The sequence below is a fragment of the Erythrolamprus reginae genome, chromosome 8 (assembly GCF_031021105.1).
Source record: "Erythrolamprus reginae isolate rEryReg1 chromosome 8, rEryReg1.hap1, whole genome shotgun sequence".
Classification (NCBI taxonomy): Eukaryota; Metazoa; Chordata; class Lepidosauria; order Squamata; family Dipsadidae; genus Erythrolamprus; species Erythrolamprus reginae.
The window spans coordinates 4133932-4156268 of NC_091957.1; the positions used below are offsets into that span (position 1 = coordinate 4133932).

The 22337-nt window shown below is 44.7% G+C and overlaps 1 protein-coding gene across 1 annotated transcript in view; it reads left to right on the top strand.

The window, feature by feature from the left end:
- The first annotated feature begins 11739 nt into the window (after window positions 1-11739).
- The window catches only part of SCAI (suppressor of cancer cell invasion), a 43968-nt gene continuing 33370 nt past the window's right edge, over window positions 11740-22337 (top strand). Inside the window, exon 1 of the mRNA XM_070759564.1 lies at window positions 11740-11836. The gene's annotated coding sequence lies outside the window, so the exon portion shown is untranslated. The remainder of the gene's footprint in view (window positions 11837-22337) is intronic.

The window sequence follows — 22337 nt, forward strand, 5'->3', positions numbered from 1 at the left end:
TTCATTTCATTTGGAAACTTTTGGGGAAGGGGGGGAGCATTGAGAGAGAGAGAAGGTTGAGCCTGTCATTGGGGAGGGGGCTGGAGGGGCTAATTAGGGATGGGTGGGGGGGCATCCAAGCTGAATAATGAATCCCAGTGAGGGTTGGAGGGCATTGGGAGAGTTTAGGGAAATGGGGGGGAGCATTGAGAGGGAAGGTTAAGCCTGCCATTGAGGTGGGGACTGGAGGGGCCATGGGGGGGTCATCGAAGCTCAATGACAGATCCCAATGATGGGTGGGGGGCATTGGGAGGGTTTCGGGGAAAGAGAGCAGCCTTGAGAGGGCGGTTGAACCTGCCATTGAGGTGGGGGCAATAGGGAGAGGGGAGGGAGATATCAATTGAGGGTGGGGGCAGAAAAAGCAGCATCAATTGATGCCCGATGAAGAGTTGGGGGGAGATCGGAGAAGAAGAATTGGGTGAGGGGTCTCCTCTGGAGCTCTGGAAGGACAGCCAAAGGTCTTCTCCATCCTCTGCTTGGACCTCCCCTCCCCCAAGTCGGGTGTCAGCTGACCCCCCACCCTCCATGCGGATGGGAAGGTCCCCCACCCTGGAGGGAAGCTTTGCCTTGAGACGCTGAGGTCTCGAAATGAGGTGGGGGGGGGAGAATTGACCGTGTGGAAGGACAAAGGGGGGCAGTTTTGGGGTGGGGGGACCACAGATCTCTGGATGAGAAAGGAAGGGGTGGGGGGCTGGGAGACGGATTGGGGGGTGCCAAGATGAGCAGAGGAGAAATGGGGGGGTTTGTTCTCTTGCAAGAAGATATGGGGAGGGGTCTTCCATCTGGAAATGGGGAGGGGGACATATAGGAGGCGAGTGAGTTGGATTGGATGTCAAGCCAAGTTGTTGTCATTTGGGGGTTGCGAAGAAAAAAGAATGTTGTGTTATTCGGAACACAAGGGTGGGTGGGAGAATATTATGTGTCTGTGGGGGGGGAGGCGGTTTGCAAAATAAGGCATTTTTGTGGGGGTGTTCTAAAATTTGGGGTGAAGGGGGGTTATTTATTTATGCATTTAACAAGGTTTGTATATGCTGCCCAATTCCATGGCTTGATGTTCCACAAGGATCTATCAAGACAATGGATGGGTTTGGGTTTTTTTGGTTGGCTTTTGTGTATGTGTGTGAATGGGGGACAGCCCCCCCCCCCATCCTCAGAGAAGCCCTGAGCATTCTGGAGTCCTAAAATTGTGTGTGTAAGTGTGTGTGTGTATTGGGGGGGGGTGTTAGCATGTGTGGCTTTTGAGTCTCTCGCTCTGCAGAGCTCTGGCTGCCTTTGGAGGGTTTTCGGGAGATGTGCAATGGAAGCGTTTTATGAGGAAGGTTTGTGGATATTGTGTGTGTGTGTGTGTGCACGGGGAGGGGGGGATGTCCTTGCTTCTCCCTCTGCCCTGTTGCTGCCTTCTCTCTCCTTTGCTCTCTCCTTCTTTCCCACTACACAAATGTTGTGTATCTCCCCATTAATCTTGCAGTAGTTTGGTGGATGTGTTGTGATTCTCATTCTCTCTCTCTCTCACACACAAACACACACACTGGAGTTGTGGGATGCTTGCTTTCAGTATTGTTTTCTGTCTAGTGGTCCAGATAGATTCATTTGGAAAAGGAATCTCTCTCCTTCCTTCCTTCCTTCCTTCCTTCCTTCCTTCCTTCCTTCCTTCCTTCCTTCTCTCCTTCCCTTCTCTCTCTCTCTCACACACACACTGGAGTTGTGTGATGCTTGTTTTCAGTATTGTTTTCTGTCTACTGGTCCATATATATACATTTGGAAAAGGAATCTCTCTCTCCTTCCTTCCTTCCTTCCTTCCTTCCTTCCTTCTCTCCCCTCCCTCTCTCACACACATGCACACACACCCTGGAGTTGTGTGATGCTTGCTTTCAGTATTGTTTTCTGTCTAATGGGCCATATATGTTCATTTGGAAAAGGAATCTCTCTCTCTCTCTCTCTCCCTTCCTTAATTCCTTCCTTCCTTTCCTCTCCCCTCCTCTCTCTCTCTCTCTCTCTCACACACACACACACACACTGGAGTTGTGTGATGTTTCCTTTCAGTATTATTTTCTGTCTAGTGGTCCAGATAGTTTCATTTGGAAAAGGAGTCTCTCTCTCCCTCCCTTCCTCTGCTTCCTTCCTTCCTTCCTTCCCTTTCTTTTTCTCCCTACCCCCCTCTCTCTCTCTTTCACACACATACACACCCTGGAGTTGTGTGATGTTTGCTTGGGGGGAAGGAGAGAGAGGCAGACGTTTTCCCCCTGTAATCTTTTAATTTCTCCCAAAGGGAATTAAATTGAAAATCAATACCAAAAAAACAAAAAACCACTACACACCACACCTAACACCCCTTTTTGCTTTTTAACAAGAGGATCCCGCCAAGGTGTCAAAGTTAGTCTTTAGAAAATAGACTGGTTTCTGTTTTCATTCCCTCCCTTCATATTCTTGTTACTACCAGCTTTTTCCGAAAGGATATTTATAGCTTGGGTCTTTCTTCTTCTTTCTTCTTTCTTTCTTCTTCTTTCTTTCTTTCTTCTTCTTCTTCTTCTTCCCTTCTTCCATCTTTCTTCTTCTTCTTCTCCTTCTCCTTCTCTTTCTCCATCTTGTTCTTCTTCCTCTATCTTCTTCTTCTTCCTCTTCTTCTTTCTTCTTCTTCTTTCTTCTTCTCCTCCTTCTCCTCCTTTTCCTTCTCCTCCTCCTCCTCTTCTTCTTTTCTGTTGTGCTTCTGCCCTAGAATAGAACCATGTCTTCAAACTTACAACGGTTTGTTTACTGACCGCTTGGGGGGGTGGCTGATTGTGATGGGAAGTCGAGGACTCCTTTGCATTTCCTAGGAATGATCTTTGATGGGTCAGAGATGTTGCTAGATTATTAGAGCCAATGACAGCAGGCACTTTTTCTTAATGTCTTCTTGGTCTGGTTGGTCCTTCATGGAGGTATAATAATCCTAGTCTGGTTATGGTTATTTAAGAGGTCCTTTTTCACAGACAGTTATGCTAAAGGTGACCTTGGTGGAACTCAAGTTTCCATCTGATTTGTGGTCTGGGGCTGGTGAATCATGTCTTCATTTGCTAATAACAGAGTTGGAAGGGACCTTGGAGGTCTTCTAGTCCAACCCCCTGCTTGGGCAGAAAACCCTACACTACTTCAGACAGATGGTTATCCAACATAATCTTAAAAACTTCCAGTGTTGGAGCATCCACAACTTCTGGAGGCAACTTCTGTTCCACTGGTTAATTGTTCTAACTGTCAGGAAATTCCTCCTTAGTTCTAAGTTGCTTCTCTCCTTGTTTAGTTTCCACCCATTGCTTCTTGTCCTACCCTTGGAGAATAGCTTGACTCCTTCTTCTTTGGGGCAACCCCTGAGATATTGCAACACTGCTATCATGTCTCCGCTGGTCCTTCTTTTCATTAAACTAACTATGCCCAGTTCCTGCAACCGTGCTGGTGAGACAACATTGGGAATACTGTGTTCAGTTCTGGAGACCTCACCTACAAAAAGATATTGACAAAATTGAACGGGTCCAAAGACGGGCTACAAGAATGGTGGAAGGTCTTAAGCATAAAACGTATCAGGAAAGACTTCATGAACTCAATCTGTGTAGTCTGGAGGACAGAAGGAAAAGGGGGGACATGATCGAAGCATTTAAATATGTTAAAGGGTTAAATAAGGTCCAGGAGGGAAGTGTTTTTAATAGGAAAGTGAACACAAGAACAAGGGGACACAATCTGAAGTTAGTTGGGGGAAAGATCAAAAGCAACATGAGAAAATATTATTTTACTGAAAGAGTAGTAGATCCTTGGAACAAACTTCCAGCAGACATGGTAGATAAATCCACAGTAACTGAATTTAAACATGCCTGGGATAAACATATATCCATCCTAAGATAAAACACAGGAAATAGTATAAGGGCAGACTAGATGGACCAGGAGGTCTTTTTCTGCCGTCAGTCTTCTATGTTTCTATGTTTCTTCGTATGTTTTAGCCTCCAGACCCCTAATCATCTTGGTTGCTCTTCTCTGCACTCTTTCTAGAGTCTCCACATCCTTTTTGCATCGTGACCAAAACTGAATGCAGTATTCCACGTGTGGCCTTATAAAGTGGTATTAACACTCCATGTGATCTTGATTCTCTCCCTCTGACAATGCAGCCCAGAACTGTGTAGGCTTTTTTGGCAGCTGCTGCACACGGCTGGCTCCTATTTAAATGGTCGTCCACCAGGACTCCAGGATCCCTCTCACAAAGTAACTACTGTTGAGTTTAGTTTCCACCCATTGCTTCTTGTTCTACCCTCAGGTACTTTGGAGAATAGTTTGACTCCTTCTTCTTTGTGGCAACCCTTCAAATATTGGAAGATTGATATTATGCCACCGCTAGCTACGTCTTCTTTTCATTAAACTAGTCATGCCCAATTCCTGGAACGTGTAATGTAGTATAATGAAGAAAAAGAGGACTATGATAGTCTTTTAATACTGTTGCAGAGGAAAATGGGGGGTGGGATAATAATAATAATAATAATAATAATAATAATAATAATAATAATAACAACAACAACAACAATAATAATAGTTGTTGTTCTTATTGATATCATTGTTGTTGTTGCTATTTCAACAATACAACACAGCAAACGAGATCACTATGCTGGATTTCGTATTTCATCACCAGTCGGGCGCTTCCCAAGCACCTGGGACTGTGTGATGTAGCAGCAAATTATGTTTATTATTATTATTTATTATTATTATTATTATTATTATTTATTAGATTTGCATGCCGCCCCTCTCCGAAGACTCGGAGCAGCTCACAACAGTAATAAGAAACAGTGTAACAGTGTAACAATGGGACAAATCTAATAATAAAAATATATATAAAAACCCCAACAATTAAAAACCATACAACACATGCATACCAAACATGAAATATAAAAAGCCTGGGGGAGATGTCTTAGTTCCCCCATGCCCGGCGATACAGGTGGGCGGCTAACAACAATGATAAAAAAAAAAACATGTAACAATCCAGTTTAATAAAACAACTAAAAACCCTTATTATAAAAAACCAAACATACGCACAAACATACCATGCATAACTTGTAATGGCCTAGGGGAAGGAATATCCTAACTCCCCCATGCCTGGCGACAAAGGTGGGTCTTGAGTAATTTGCGAAAGACAAGGAGGGTGGGGGACGTTCTAATCTCTGGGGGGAGTTGGTTCCAGAGGGCCGGGGCCGCCACAAAGAAGGCTCTTCCCCTGGGGCCCGCCAAGCGACATTGTTTGGTCGACGGCACCCGGAGAAGGCCAACTCTGTGGGATCTTATCGGCCGCTGGGATTCGTGCGGTAGAAGGTCGTTCTGGAGGTATTCTGCTCCAATGCCACTTAGGGCTTTTAAGGTCATTACTGTATTACCAACACTTTGAATTGTGACTGGAAACTGATCAACAGCCAGTGCAGGCCACAAAGTGTTGTAGAAACGTGGGCAAATCTAGGAAGCCCCACGTTGGCTCTTGTGGCCGCATTCTGCACGATCTGAAGTTTCTGAACACTCTTCAAAGGTAGCCCCATGTAGAGAGTGTTGCAGTAATCGAACCTCGAGGTGATGAGGGCATGAGCGACTGTGAGCAATGACTCACTGTCCAAGTAGGGCCGCAACAGGTGCACCAGGCGAACCTGGCCAAACGCCCTCCTCGCCACAGCCGAAAGATTATCATTTATTATTATTATTAATAATAATAATTTAGATTTGTATGCCATCCTTGAGAGAGACTCAGGGCGGCTTACAGCAAGAATAAAAACAATATAAAATAACAATTAATAAAATATAAAACCCTTAAATATTATCAAAACAATCATGCCGTCAAACAGGGTCAATCAAATTATGTCCAGGCAGGAATTAATTAGCTGAGGACAGGACGAGAAGTAAGGGGTGGAAGGGAATTAAAGAGAAACCCAACCAGAAATTTCCTGACCGCGAGAACAATAGTGAGTGGTCCATCACTGGACATTTTCAAAAAGAGCCATTTGTCCAGGGTGGTATAAGGACAGGTCTAGAAGACATTTAAAGTCCATTTCTAGCCCTATAATTCTTCCGTTATAAGGCATTTTTGGCCTTTGGCATTGGGGTCTGAGGTTTTGCCCCAAAATAAGGAATGTTTTTTATTTTCTGTCCATATCTCTAAACATGTGGCTTTCTTTGTTTTTATGACAAGGTCTTGCAAAGGCCTCTCTAGTCTTTGACTCTCTTGAGCAAAGTTTCAACAGGGTCATTGAGGAATAGAATCCTAGAGAATCTATTTTTGGCTTAAATTTTAAAAAAACAAAATTGGCAGGAGGCAGCTCTCTAAATTCTGCATACGACTTAATAGGATGAATTAGACCTACACATATGTTTCCCAATCTTGAGAAGTTCGTGGCGTGTGGACTTCAAGTAAAGTTTAAAAATAAACAAAAACAGAGATTATTAATGTCCCTTTTTAAAAATTTCCTACTCCGCCAGCGTCTCTTTTTTATCTTTTGATGTTGGTTAGGGCAGGGGTTGGCAACGTTAAACACTCAAAGAGCCGTCTAGAGCACGGATAGGCAAAGTTGGCTCTTCTATGACATGTGGACCTCAGCTCCCAGAATTCCCAAGCTAGCATGATTTGCTCAGGAATTCTGGGAGTTGAAGTCCACAAGTCATAGAAGAGCCCACTTTGCCTACCCTTGGCCTAGAGTCCTTGCGGCATATAAATTAAACTAATAAAAGCCCTAACCGGAAGCTCCCTGTTCAGTTCCGGAGCCGACCGGAAGTCCACTTCCCCCGCCATAGAGTCTCTTCCTAGCATGGCGTCCTTTTGCCTCTGCTGACTGGAAGTCCACGCCCCCCATATCCTCCACGAGGTTCACCCAAAACATAATGCACCGTTGTTGTTGAAGGAAAAAGTTACACATTTTTTTTCTTCCACAATTATTTATTGAACACAACAAAACTTACACGCAAGAAAGAATGAAGTGTCTTCTGCACTCCCTATTTTTCCATGAAATCTCCATCCCATTCTATGGCCTTCCTCCAGCAAGACACAAGGGTGTGTATGCCCTGTCGGTACCACTCCTAGTTCTGTCCACGAAGCCATTTCTGCACTGTCGTGGCCTCTCCCTCTGTGCCCAGCGACTAACCGTACTTCTGTCGACTGCAGATTCTCCATAAACTCTACACAAACGTTTGTGAATGTTCCCAACAGTTTCTATCTCCCGCGGTGAAAAATTCAATGACGACACACTACTTGTAACGTACATCGCTTACAGGCGCCGTTTCGAAACATGGCTGCAGCTACGCTATCTGTCTGAAGCAACACAAAATTTACACATGCACTCCTGACAATTAAAGTAACGTACTGTATACCCAAAGTTTTGCATTTGTACCATTAGTGTAGGCCGAGGGGGGGGGGGGAAATGGTGCAATACTTTCTGGGCGACCTTCGTAAATCCGAGTCCGAGGCAACTTATTCCTCAAAGTTCCAATTTATTAGCAGAGCCCTGTTGGCACATCTGGAAGAATCCCAAGCCTGAATCCCCTCTGTTGAAAATTTAAGCCCTAATCTACATCTGCCAACTTTGCAACAATTCCCATCTCCTTCCGTGCAGGTGCAGGAGTGCAGGCACAAAGGGTGACCTTGACCATCCCGAAAGAATTCGTTTCCCACAGCTAAGAACGCATTTTAAAATTGCATCAAGAGCGGCAGGCCAAAGACCCTCCCCAAACTAAAATGGTTTCGGCCTGACAGCGGCATCGTTTTTTCTTCTACCTGTCCTAACCGAAAACCCTATCGATTGTGGAGCCAACTGGCAACAGGGAGCCACATGCTGCTCCAGAGCCGTTCTCCACAAACTCTTCCCCCCAAAAAACATAAGCCCTCCCCCAAAATAAACCCTTCCCCAAAATATTTAAATGCATGCGCAGCCAGCCCCTGCTATTTCCTCTAGTTAGGGTTAGGGGGACAGAACTGGAAATCGGGCAAGACAGGAAGAGGAGTCCCGTCTTTCTCCACGCGCCCCCCAAATAAATAAGACCTCCCCAAAAATAAGGCCATGCACTTATTTTCGGGTTGAAAAAAAATAAGTCCAGAGTCTTATTTTGGAGGAAATAAGTACTCAAGCCCTAACTTGACTACTGTAACGCTCTCTACATGGGGCCACCTTTGAAGAGTGTTCGGAAACTTCAGATCGTGCAGAATGCAGCTGCGAGAGCAATCATTGGCTTTCCCAAATATGCCCATGTTACACCAACACTCTGCAGTCTGCATTGGTTGCCAATCAGTTCCCGGTCACAATTCAAAGTGTTGGTTATGACCTATAAAGCCCTTCATGGCACCGGACCAGATTATCTCCGGGACCGCCTTCTGCCGCACGAATCCCAGCGACCGGTTAGGTCCCACAGAGTTGGCCTTCTCCGGGTCCCGTCAACCAAACAATGTCGCTTGGCGGGACCCAGGGGAAGAGCCTTCTCTGTGGCGGCCCCGGCCCTCTGGAACCAACTCCCCCCAGAGATTAGAATTGCCCCCACCCTCCTTGCCTTTCGTAAGCTGCTTAAAACCCACCTCTGCCGCCAGGCATGGGGGAACTGAGATACTCCTTCCCCCTAGGCCTTTACAATTTTTTGCATGGTATGTCTGTATGTATGTTTGGTTTTACAATAAGGGTTTTTAGTTGTTTTAGTATTGGATTTACATGCTGTTTTTTGTTACTGTTGTTAGCCCCCTGAGTCTACGGAGAGGGGCGGCATACAAATCCAATAGATAGATAGATAGATAGATAGATAGATAGATAGATAGATAGATAGATAGATAGATAGATAGATAGATAGATAGATAGATAGATATTGGTGTGTTCCCAGTGGCGGGCGTGGGCACATGCACATCCGGTATGAGATTCAGCTTCCTACGCGTAAGCAAAAAACCAAATCTCACGTGAGGATGCGCGCACGAGCGAGATTTGGGTGATTTTCACTGTTATTTTTGTTTCCGCGTATGCGCGGAAGGAAAAAAACCGGTGGAAATCGCTGAAATCTCGTGAGCGTCCTCGTATGAGATTTGGCTTCAGGTGCATGCGCAGAAGCCAAATCTCAGGCGGGGGTGCCAGCCGAGGGCACGCAGCTGCGCACGCATCCCAGAATTTTCTACCACTCCGTTGCGCTGGGAACGGCCCATCAGCGGCGCAGCCGTGTGGCCCTGGGGCCTTTCCCTTGGAACGACAGGCCTCGCTGTTTCCCTTAACGGGTTCTTCGCTCCCAGAGGGTGGAATTGTTGTTGTTGTTGTTGTTGTTTTACATCTGCAGACGCTAGACGTCGGTGCTCTCCAGGAACTTGGCTGTAGTAGAATCGCATTTCCTGACTCCTTGAGGTAGCGGGGCAGGACTTGGCTGGGTATCGGAGCAAAGCTGGCACGCCGCCACCCGATGTGCCTTTAGAGAGCGCGAGCGCTGGCTGCCTTCCCTTGCTTTTCGGTCGCCGGTGTCGGTTCCATGTTTCCTTTGTCCTTGCAGCTTCCTACAAAGCCCACCTCCATAACGTTTGCAGGAGAAACGTAATGCAAACCAAGAGCTGGCTTTGGGGTATTTGGAAGGCATTTCTCTGAACCCCCCCCTCTCTTTCTCCTACTGTGTTGCACTAAATAGAAGACGTCCCCTGAAAATAAGCCCTCCTCTGAAAATAAACCCTAAATAAAGCATTTTGGGGGGAAGGGTTTATTTTCAGAGAAGGGTTTTATTTTCATATTTTCAGAGGAGGGCTTATTTTCATAAGCCCTCCCCCCAGAAAATAATCCCTCTGCTGAAAATAACCCCTTGTCCCAAAATAAGCCCTCCCCCAAAATAAACCCTCTGCTAAAAAATAAACCTCCCAAAAATAAGCCTTTCCCTGAAAATAAACCCTTCTCTCAAATAAGCCCTCCCCCCAAAATAAGGCGTTTTCCCCAAAATAAACCCTCTGCTCAAAATAAACCCTCTCCCCAAAATAAGCCTTGCCCTGGTAATAAATCCTTCCCCCCAAATAAACCCTTCCCCCCAAATAAGCCCTTCCCCCAAATAACCCCACCCCCCAAATAAACCCTTCCCCCCAAATAAGCCCTTCCCCCAAATAACCCCACCCCCAAAATAAACCCTCCACTGAAAATAAACTCTCTCCCCAAAAAAGCCTTTTCCCAAAATAAACCCTTCCCCCAAAATAAGCCCTCTCCCAAAAATAAACTTTCCGCTGAAAGTAAACCCTTCCCCCAAAATAAGGCGTTTTCCCCAAATAAACCGTCCGCTCAAAATAAACCCTCCCCAAAATAAGCCCTCTCCAAAAATAAACCCTCCGCTGAAAATAAACCCTTCCCCCTAAACAAGGTGTTTCCCCAAAATAAACCCTCTGCTCAAAATAAACCCTTCCCCCAAAATCAGCCCTCCCCCCAAATAAACCCTCTGCTCAAAATAAACCCTTCCCCCAAAATCAGCCCTCCCCCAAATAAACCCTCTGCTCAAAATAAACCCTTGCCCCAAAATCAGCCCTCCCCCCAAATAAACCCTCTGGTCAAAATAAACCCTTCCCCCAAAATCAGCCCTCCCCCCAAATAAACCCTCTGCTTAAAATAAACCCTTCCCCCAAAATCAGCCCTCCCCCAAATAAACCCTCTGCTCAAAATAAACCCTTCTCCCAAAATCAGCCCTCCCCCCAAATAAACCCTCTGGTCAAAATAAACCCTTCCCCCAAAATCAGCCCTCCCCCCAAATAAACCCTCTGGTCAAAATAAACCCTTCCCCCAAAATCAGCCCTCCCCCCAAATAAACCCTCTGCTCAAAATAAACCCTTCCCCCAAAATCAGCCCTCCCCCCAAATAAACCCTCTGCTCAAAATAAACCCTTCCCCCAAATAAGCCCTCCCCCCAAAATAAACCCTCCACTCAAAATAAACCCTCTCCCCAAGATAAGCCTTCCCCTGAAACCAAACAAACCCCCCTTGTTAACGTTTGCAGGAGAAACGTTAATTCTCAGGTTTCCTGTTCCCAGGTGTTTCCTCGGCTTACCTGGGGGTTGGCGACGTGGCGCCTTCGGGATGTGACAACCTGTCTCATAAAACTATCCGAGCCTGTTGCTGCTGGCGGGTTTGTTCCTCCCTCCCCCCCCCGCCCCCGAGTAGCCCCCCTCACTCCCTTCTTCAAGGATTATCTTGATAGTTCCGGTAGGGATGGCGATCCTGGCTTAGTTAACCCGCTTCGTGCTAGGTTGAACTGAGATGGGGAAACGGACTGCATCAAGTTCTGGTTTGGTTTCCACTTCTGGACTTTTGCTTGGAACGGGGGAGAGGAAGGGAATGAAACTTTGATTTTAGGTTTGGATACTTTAATAATAATAATAATAATTTATTAGATTTGTATGCCGCCCCCTCCGAAGACTCCAATGACATTTTAAAAGGGAGTTTTTTCTGCTTTTCTGTTGATAAAGACTTTTGGTTTTCCTTCTATTGTGTGGTGTGTGTCTTTCTGGACTAATTACCCTGTAATTACAGGCGGTTGGGACACGCCGGCAGAAGAGATAGTTAGATAGATAGATGGATAGATAGATTAGATTAGATTAGATTAGATTAGATTAGATAGATAGATAGATAGATAGATAGATAGATAGATAGATAGATAGATAGATAGATAGATAGAGTCGTAATGGTATTTCTTGCCAGTCTTTATAATCTGCCCATCCGTTGTGTCCCTTGCAGTTCACACCAGTGTGTCTCCATCAGAAACTGGGCACGCCAGATGGGTCTGTAAAAATTGATGGTCACCGATCGGGGGAGCGGCTTTCATGAGTTAAGGTAGGTTCTTGGAAGCCCTATTCTTGCACCAGACCAAGCCCTCCTCTCCCCGTCTTCTTGTTATCTTCACCCCGTTCGTTGTGCCGTGGGCGCCTCGCTAATTTTAAAAACGCTTCCTCTCGTACACATTGCAATTTTCCACGTGGGTGACGAGAGGAAAATAATTATTAGCCTGTTGGGTCTCGGTAATTAGAACACAACAGAGTCTTCATCACCCTCGCACCGGGGTGGGGTTGCAAAACCTCTGAACTTCTCCAGGAGTGAGGCAGGGAAAGATAAAAATGAATGATTTTAAATCTTATTAGAGTTTTTAATATTATTATTATTTATTATTATTTATTGGATTTGTATGCCGCCCCTCTCCGCAGACTCGGGGCGGCTAACAACAATGATAAAAAACAACATGTAACATGTAATTTAATAAAACATGTAACAATCCAATTTAATAAAACAACCAGAAACCCTTATTATAAAAACCAAACATACACACAAACATACCATACATAACTTGTAATGGCCTAGGGGAAGGAATATCCTAACTCCCCCATGCCTGGCGACAAAGGTGGGTCTTGAGTAGTTTGCGAAAGACAAGGAGGGTGGGGGCCGTTCTAATCTCCGGGGGGAGTTGATTCCAGAGGGCCGGGGCCGCCACAGAGAAGGCTCTTCCCCTGGGGCCCGCCAAGCGACATTGTTTGGTCAACGGGACCCAGAGAAGGCCAACTCTGTGGGGCCTTATCGGCCGCTGGGATTCGTGCGGTAGAAGGCGGTTCCGGATGTATAGGTTTTTTAGTTATATTAATTAGATTTTTAGATATGTATACGGTATATTGTTTTTGACATGTCGTGATCCGCCCTGAGGTCTCGGAGAGGGGCAGCATACAAATCCAATAAATAAAAATAAATAAAAATAAAATAAAGGTTACCTCCGGGGCCGCCTTCTGCCGCATGAGTCCCAGCGACCAGTCAGGTCCCACAGAGTCGGCCTTCTCCAGGTCCTGTCGCCTAGACAATGTCGCTTGGCGGGGCCTAGGGGAAGAGCCTTTTCTGTGGGGGCCCCGGCCCTCTGGAATCAGCTTCCCCTAGAGATTCGTACTGCCCCCACCCTCCTGGCTTTTTGTAAGAGTCTTAAGACTCATTTTAAGTCTCCAGGCTTGGGGAGAATAGAATAGAATAGAATAAAATTCTTTATTGGCTAAGAGTGATTGGACACATAAGGAATTTGTCTTTGGTGCAGATGCTCTCAGTGTACATAAAAGAAAAAGACACATTTGTCAAGAATCATGTCATCCAACATTTAATGATCGTCATCATCATCATCATCATCATAATAATAATAATAATTTATTAGATTTGTATGCCGCCCCTCTCCGAAGACTCGAGGCGGCTCACAACAATAATAAAAAACAATATTATAGTGAAACAAATCTAATATTAAAAAGAAGCATACAAAAACCCTATCATATTTAAAAACCAAACAACACATACATACCAAACATAAAATATAAAGAGCCTGGGGGAAAGGTGTCTCAACTCCCCCATGCCTGGCGGTATAGGTGGGTCTTGAGTAGTTTACGAAAGACAAGGAGGGTGGGGGCAGTTCTAATCTCCGGGGGGGGAGTTGATTCCAGAGGGCCGAGGCCGCCACAGAGAAGGCTCTTCCCCTGGGGCCCGCCAAACGACATTGCTTAGTCGACGGGACCCGGAGAAGGCCAACTCTGTGGGACCTTATCAGTCACTGGGATTCGTGCGGTAGCAGGCGGTTCCGGAGGTACTCTGGTCCAATGCCATGTAGGGCTTTAAAGGTCATAACCAACACGTTGAATTGTGACCGGAAACTGATCGGCAGGCAATGTAGGCCACGGAGTGTTAGGTACAAATAAGCTATCAGGAAACACCCCTGCCCTCTGGAATTAGCTCCCCCCGAAGATTCATACTGACCTCATCCTCCTCGCCTTAAGACCCATCTGTGTTGCCAGGCATGGGGCAGCTAGATCATGCCCCCTTCTTCTCTGACCATTAAATGTTATGTATGGATGTGATTAAGTAGACTGACAGTTTTTTAACATAATGGGATTTTAGCTTACTGTTTTAACTATTAGATTTGTATTCATATTGTTTTGTATTGTATGTTGTGACTCGGAGAGGGGCGGCATACAAGTCTAATTAATAATAAAAATAATAATAATATAATAATAATATAATAATAATAATAATAATAATAATAATAATAAATAGAAATCGTAGGGATACAAGCAACAAGTTACAGTCATAAGTGGGAGGAGATGGGTGATAGGAATGATAAGAAAAACTGGTAGTCATAGTAGTGCAGACTTAGGGAATAGTTTGGCAGGTGTTGAGGGAGTGTGAAAAAGTGTCAAATGTGTGTGAAAAAGTGTGGAAAATGGTCACAAGCCACTTTTAATAATAATTTAATAATAATTTATTACTTTTGTATGCCGCCACTCTCCGAAGACTTTTAGGTGCCGTTGTAACTTTGAGCAGTCACTAAATGAAATGTTGTAAGTCAAGGACTACCTGGACTAGGTTAATGAACTGGAAGATGATGGGGTGAAGGATGTATGAGCTGGACCCCCAACTCCCAGCCCCCCTCCTTTGCTAGGTCTTTGGATTTCTGGGAATTGTGGTTCAGTGACAATCCGGAGCTGAAGAGGTCCCCTAGCTCATCCGAAGGCCTTTGATAGGATTAGTCTAAATCCCGGAGTCGTTTTTCTTCATCTGCAGACTACTTGAGCTAACTGCTAGATCGGTAGGTCAGCAGTTCAAATCTCACCACCGGCTCCAGGTTGACTCCATCCTTCCGAGGTGGGTCAAATGAGGACCTGGATTGTTGGGGGCAAGAGGCTGATTCTGTAAACCACTTACGGCTGAAAAAGCACTACAAAGTGGTATATATGTCTAAATGCAATTGCAAGAAAGAAAGGAAGGAAGGAAAGAAGAAAGGAAGGAAGGAAGGGAAAGAAAGAAAGAGAGAAAGAAAGAAAGAGACAAAGAGACAGAGAAGGAGAAAAGAAAGGAAAGTTAGGAAGGAAGGAAGGAAGCTGGGGTGGCGCTGGGGTTAGCGTGCAGCACTGCAGGCTGCTTCCGCTAACTGCTAGCTGTAGTTCAGCGGTTCAAATCTCACCACTGGCTCAAGGTTGACTCAACCTTCCATCCTTCCAAGGTGGGTAAAACAAGGACCCAGATTGTTGGGGGCAAGAGGCTGATTCTGTAAACCACTGATTCCTTCCTTCCTTCCCTCCCTCCCTCCCTCCCTCCCTCCCTCCCTCCCTCCTTCCTTCCTTCCTTCTTTCCTTCGTAAAATGAGGACCCAGATTGTTGGGGGCAAGAGGCTGATTCTGTAAACTGCTTAGAGAGGACTGTAAAAGTACTGTGAAGTGGTATATAAGTCTAAATGCAATTGCTATTCCTTCCTTCTTTTCATCTCTTCCTTCCTTCCTTCCTTCCTTCCTTCCTTCCTTCCTTCCTTCCTTCCTTCCGAGGTGGGTCAAATGAGAACCCCGATTGTTGGGGGCAATAAGGCTGATTCTGTAAACCGTATAGAGAGGGCACTGTGAAGCGGTATATAAGTCTAAACGCTATTGCGATCGGAGGAACTATCCTAGGTCCAAATCATATTGACCCAAGCTGGAGGGATTCCCTAGCTTTGCAGAAAAGGCCTGGAGGAGAGAAAGAGAGAGAGTGGATCGTATATCGCGTGCACAAAATAAAAAGGAATTGGGTTTGTAATCATATCTTCCTGGGCCAGCTGTTTTTCTTGAGTAGCTTTCGAAGAATTTAAAAAGCTGGCAACTCGTAGTAAGTATGGAGATTTTGCTTGTTGGTTCAGGTGGAGGAGAAAGGCCACCTTTTTAAAAACAACAACAACAACTTGCAAGGTCTAACACAATTTGGGATTGTGTCTCTGTCACGTATCTCATTTCAGAGGGGTTTTCCCTCCCACTTCCCAAAAGGCAACTGATCTTTTTCTTGCAGTAAAAACAAGCCCTGTTAAAAATGGAATGGGGTCATTCTTTGTCAAGTGGACCAGGTGCCACTTGTCTGATTTTTGCAGCCTTATTTGAAAAGAAACCATCACAAAAACAACATATATGATAGGGAAAAAAAGTTCTCTTCCTAATGAAATCAAAATGAAAATGATTGAAGGTGAGAAAACAGAGAGCTCTGTTTCATCATAGAAACATAGAAGACTGACAGCAGAAAAAGACCTCCTGGTCCATCTAGTCTGCCCTTATACTATTCCCTGTATTTTATCTTACAATGGATATATGTTTATCCCAGGCATGTTTAAATTCAGTCACTGTGGATTTATCTACCACGTCTGCTGGAAGTTTGTTCCAAGGATCTACCACTCTTTCAGTGAAATAATATTTCCTCGCGTTGCTTTTGATCTTTCCCCCAACTAACTTCAGATTGTGTCCCCTTGTTCTTGTGTTCACTTTCCTATTAAAAACACTTCCCTCCTGAACCTTATTTAACCCTTTAACATATTTAAATGCTTCGATCATGTCCCCCCTTTCCCTTCTGTCCTCCAGACTCTACAGATTGAGTTCATGAAGTCTTTCCTGATACGTTTTATGCTTAAGACCTTCCACCATTCTTGTAGCCCGTCTTTGGACCCCTTCAATTTTGTCAATATCTTTTTGTAGGTGAGGTCTCCAGAACTGAACACAGTATTATTCCAAATGGGGTCTCACCAGCATTCTATATAAGGGGATCACAATCTCCCTCTTCCTGCTTGTTATACCTCTAGCTATGCAGCCAAGCATCCTACTTGCTTTTCCTACTGCCCGACCACACTGCTCACCTTCAATCACCTTCATTAGGAAGGGCAAGATTTTTCTATCGCCCTCTGTTTTCTCACCTTCAATCACCTTCATTTTTATCTCACCAGAAAGGAGACCTTTTTTTCCTATCACACGTGTTGCTTTTGTGATGGTTTCTTTTCAAACAAGGCTTCAATTTCACCTGGCCCAGTGGACAAACAATGACCCAATGGAGAGAGCTACGGAGGTCCGTTTTGGGGAAGCGTCCAATAATTTTATTGGTTTTATTTTATTTTATTTTATTAAATTTATATATGCTGCCCAACTCCCAAAGGACTCCGGGTGGCTATTCATCGAACGCATCCATTAATCACCGCAAGAGACCAAATAACCCAACAACACAATACTGCACATTTGAAGGGATCTGCAGCTGGTTTATTTGGCAAGCGAAAAGAAGGAAATACACACATGCGCAAGCGCACCACACACACACACCTCCCTCCTCTGCTCTTTGTTATTTTTAAAAACCTTCCCAGAGGCGCGATGAAGTTCACACCTTTCAGATGGTGGCCTTTCCAAAGAAAGCAAGGAGGTGTTTGTCCAGAGGAGGGTAAACCACACTATGGGAACGGATCTGAGGCATAACAAGAAGAGGAGGAGGAAGAGGAGGAGGAGGAGAGGAAGAGGAGGAGGAGAAAAAGAAGGAAGAAGAGGAGGAGGAGGAGAAGAAGAAAGAAGAGAGGAGGAGGAGGAGAAGAAGATGAGGAAGAGGAGAAGGAGAAGGAAGAAGAGGAGGAGACGAGGAAGAAGAGGAAGAAAGAAGAGAGGAGGAGGAGGAGAAGAAGATGAGGAAGAGGAGAAGGAGAAGGAAGAAGAGGAGGAGACGAGGAAGAAGAGGAAGAAAGAAGAGAGGAGGAGGAGGAGGAGAAGATGAGGAAGAGGAGAAGGAGAAGGAAGAAGAGGAGGAGACGAGGAAGAAGAGGAAGAAGAAGAGGAAGGAGGAGGAAGAAGGAAGAAGAGGATGAGAAGAAGAAGAGGAAGAGGAGGAAGAAGAAGAGGAAGGAGGAAGAAGAGGAGAAGAAGAAGAAGATGAGGAAGAGGAGAAGAAGAAGAAGGAAGAAGAGGAGGATGAGAAGAAGAAGAGGAAGGAGGAGGAGGAGGAAGAAGGAAGAAGAGGAGGAGGAGGAGAAGAAGATGAGGATGAGAAGAAGAAGAGGGAGGAGGAGGAGGAAGAAGAGGAGGAGGAGGAGAAGAAGAAGATGAGGAGGAAGAGGAGAAGAAGAAGGAAGAAGAGGAGGATGAGAAGAAGAGGAAGGAGAAGGAAGAAGAGGAGGAGGAGAAGAAGAAGAGGAGGAGGAAGAGGAGAAGGAGAAGGAAGAAGAGGAAGAAGAAGAGGAAGAGGAAGGAGGGGGAGGAAGAAGAGGAGGAGGAGGAGAGGTAGAGGAAGTGGAGGAGGAGAAACTGTTGTAAGTTTGAAGACCCGATTCTATTCTTGGGCAGGAACAGAACAGAAGAAAGAAAAAGAAGGAGGAGGAGGAGAAAAGGAAGAAGGAAGAAGAGGAGGATGAGAAGAAGAAGGAGGAGGAAGAGGAGAAGAAGAAGAAGAAGAAAAAGAAGAGTAGGAGTAGGAGTTGGAAGGGACCTTCCAACCCGCTGCTTAGGCTGGAACCCCTACACTACTTCAGACAGATGGTTTTCCAACCTCTTCTTAAAAACCTCCAGTGTTGGAGCATCCACAACTTCCAGTGGCAAGCTGTTCCACGGATTAATTGTTCTCACCGTCAGGAGATTCCTCTTAAGTTCTAAGTCACTTCTCTCCTTGATAGGCGGATTATTTTTTCCCTATTTTCCTCTCCCCAAAAACCTAAGGTGCCTCTTATACTCTGAAAAAATACGGTATATTTTAAAGATAGAATCGTGAGAAAGAGATGGCTATTTTGGGGTGAGTCCTGCCTGTGTGTGGGCGCTTGGCCAAAACTACTTTGTATATTTGGATCATAGGATGTTCTGGTCCCGTTAGACACAAACAAATCAGAAAGGCTAGGAAGAAAGCACGGGAAATAAATACACTGCTCCAAAAAAATAAAGGGAACACTCAAAGAACCCATCCTAGATCTGAATGAATGAAATATTCTCATTGAATACTTCATTTTGTACAGCATGTGAAATGGATTGTCCATCAGTGTTGCTTCCTAAGTGGACAGTTTGATTTCACAGAAGTTTGATTTGACTTGGAGTTCTATTGTGTTGTTTAAGTGTTTATTTTTATAAACCTTTATTTTTTGAGCAGTGCATACACATTAAAAACAATACAATACATACAATACAACAGAAAGAGAAAAGAGAGAAGAGAAAGGGAAGAAAAATAGAAAGACAAAAGAAAAAATAGATGGACATACGGATAAATCACATTTATCTTTAGATATTTAATCTTTATTAAATATATACATTAAAAATAATACAATCTGCACAATAGAACAGAAAGAGAAAAGAGAGAAAGGGAAGAAAAATATAAAGAAAAGGAAAAAATAGATGGACATACGGATAAATCGCATTCATCTTTATATATTAACTCTTTATTAAATATATACATTTAAAACAATACAATCTGCACAATAGAACAGAAAGAGAAAAGAGAGAAGAGAAAGGGAAGAAAAATAGAAAGAAAGAGAAAAGGAAAAAATAGATGGACATATGGATAAATCCCATTGATCTTTATATATTAACTCTTTATTAAACATATACATTTAAAACAAAACAATCTGCACAATAGAACAGAAAGAGAAAAGAGAGAAAAGGAAGAAAAATAGAAAGAAAAAGAAAAAATAGACGGACATGCAGATAAATCACATTTATCTTTATGTACACTGCTCAAAAAATTAAAGGGAACACTCAAAGAACCCATCCTAGATTTGAATGAATGGAATATTCTCATTGAATACTTTGTTCCGTACAAAGTTGAATGTGCACCACAACCTGTGAAATTTATTATTTATTTATTTATTTAGATTTGTATGCCGCCCCTCTCCGCAGACTCGGGGCGGCTCACAGCATAACATAACAGTTTGTAACAAATCCAAATATAATTTAAAACATTTAAAAGAACCCCATTTTGTTAACAAGCATACACTCAAACATCCCATACATAAAATGTGCATGCCCGGGGGAGGTGTTTCAGTTCCCCCATGCCTGACGACAGAGGTGGGTTTTAAGAAGTTTACGGAAGGCAGGGAGAGTAGGGGCAGTTCTAATCTCTGGGGGGAGTTGGTTCCAGAGAGTCGGGGCCGCCACAGAGAAGGCTCTTCCCCTGGGGCCCGCCAACCGACATTGTTTAGTTGACGGGACCCGGAGAAGGCCCACTCTGTGGGACCTAATTGGTCGCTGGGATTCGTGCGGTAGAAGGCGGTCTCGGAGATATTCTGGTCCAGTGCCATGAAGGGCTTTAAAGGTCATGACCAACACTTTGAATTGTGACCGGAAATTGATCGGCAGCCAATGCAAGCTGCGGAGTGATGTTGAAACATGGGCATAGCTAGGTAGGCCCATGACTGCTCTCGCAGCTGCATTCTGCACGATCTGAAGTTTCCGAACACTTTTCAAAGGTAGCCCCATGTAGAGAGCATAACAATTGATTGTTAATCAGCGTTGCTTCCTAAATGGACAGTTTGATTTCGCAGAAGTTTGATTGACTTGGAGTTATATTGTGTTGTTTAAGTGTTCCCCTTTTTTTTTTTTGACAAGTATAGAATTAAAAGCTCCTCCAGCCCCCCCCCCCTCCTCAAGGTAGGCCTAACAGTTGTTTCTAAAAGTTGGGCTAAACCTTGGATTTGCCCTTGCTGTCTTAATTGGGTTCTGCTATTTTCACCCAGCCCCACCAATCCCAAAATAACAAGGATTTCATTTCGCTTTTGTTCACGCATCCCCAGGCCTTGGCTCTTTAATTTCTCTCCCCTTGTGTGCCTTTTGTGTCTCGCTCCCAGGCAACTCTTTTGGGATTGTCGCCTGGCAAATTTTCCCTTTCTTTTTTCGGCGACCTCTTGGGAAGAGTCCCTTCTGGGCTGGGATTGGCTGAAGCTCCCGTGGACCCGTCACAAAGCCTCGAAGGCATGTTGATGATGGTTTGCTTTCAGTACCCACCTGGGAGAGTGTTTTTTGGTGTGATAGGCTTCGGCGCCCTTGTTTGTCTCTGTACAACAGAGTTTTGTCATCTGATCTAAAGGCTCAATGCTATCAACGTTAAGATGGGTGGACTTCGACTCCCAGAATTCCCCAGTCAACATGCCCCAAATCAAGGGTAGGCAAAGTTGGCTCTTCTATGACTTGTGGACTTCAACTTCTTCTTTCTTCTTCTTCTTCTTCTTCTTCTTCTTCTTCTTCTTCTTCTTCTTCTTCTTCTTCTTCTTCTTCTTCTTCCTCTTCCTCTTCCTCTTCCTCTTCCTCTTCTTCTTTCCCCATAGGAATCAATGTAAAAGCAAATAATGTGTGCGATTGGGGAAACCACAGGGTGGGTGGAGGCCCTGTTTCCTCCCAGGAGATTCCTAGAGAGGCCCCACAGAGGCTTCTCCCCACCTTTTCCGGCCCTGTTTCCTCCCAGGATATTCCTAGAGAGGCCCCATGGAGGATTCTCCCTGCCTTTTCTGGTTATAGCTTCCTCCCAGGAGATTCCTAGAGAGGCCCCATGGAGGCTTCTCCCTGCCTTTTCTGGTTATAGTTTCCTCCCATGAGATTCCTAGAGAGGCCCCACAGAGGCTTCTCCCCGCCTTTTCCAGCCCTGTTTCCTTTCAGATTCCTAGAGAGGCCCTACGGAGGCTTCTCCCTGCCTTTTCCGGCCCTGTTTCCTCCCAGGAGATTCCTATAGAGGCCCCACGGAGGCTCCTCCCTGCCTTTTCCGGTTACAGTTTTGGAGGCTCAGGTTTGCAAGTGGAAAATGGTTTTTGAGAAGAGGCAAAAAAAAATCTCGAACACCCAGTTCTTATCTAGAAAAGTTCGTAAGTAGAGGCCTTCTTAGGTAGAGGTACATTCAAACATCTGCTCCTCATCGGTCTGGAAACTCTTCCTGTTCCTCTGGGACCGTTTGTGATCTTACAGGTCTAACTAAACCACTCGTCACCTCTCTTCAGAATTGTTGTTCTCTCGCGCGGATGTTCCAGCAGATTATTAAAAGGTAAGCCAAGAAGCAAAGCAATTAAAACTGCTGGAGAAAACTGGGAGGTTTTGCATTTAATTGGACTTTTTTCTAATTTTAGTTGAGGATCAAAACCTGATTGTTTTGCTTCAGCCCTTATCGCTGTCCAAATCTTGACCGGAACTTGGGGACATAATTTGCCTGCTAATTAAACCAGGGAAAGAAAAGAAAATGAGTGAAAAAGTCTGTTTCTTCCTGTGATATGCAGAGTGTCATTATTTATTTTTCTGGACATCAAAGGACAAGGGGGCTTTGGGGTTCTTTTAATCTGTCAATCAATCTGCCAGAGAATTTACTCCTTGGATTAGGAGGGTGTTAATCCCTCCTAATGGATTGATTTATTCCTCCTTGGCTGGGTGGAGAATGGGTTGGAAGAACAGAGTAGAATCTGGAATAGAATATAAATAATAAGAATAGAATAAGAGTAGAGTAGACTAAACTAGACTGTGGAATGGAATTAAGGCAGGAGGGTTCAAATCTAGGCTCTCGGTCAAAGTTAGCGTAGCGTGCAAGACCTGGCGCGGTCCATCCG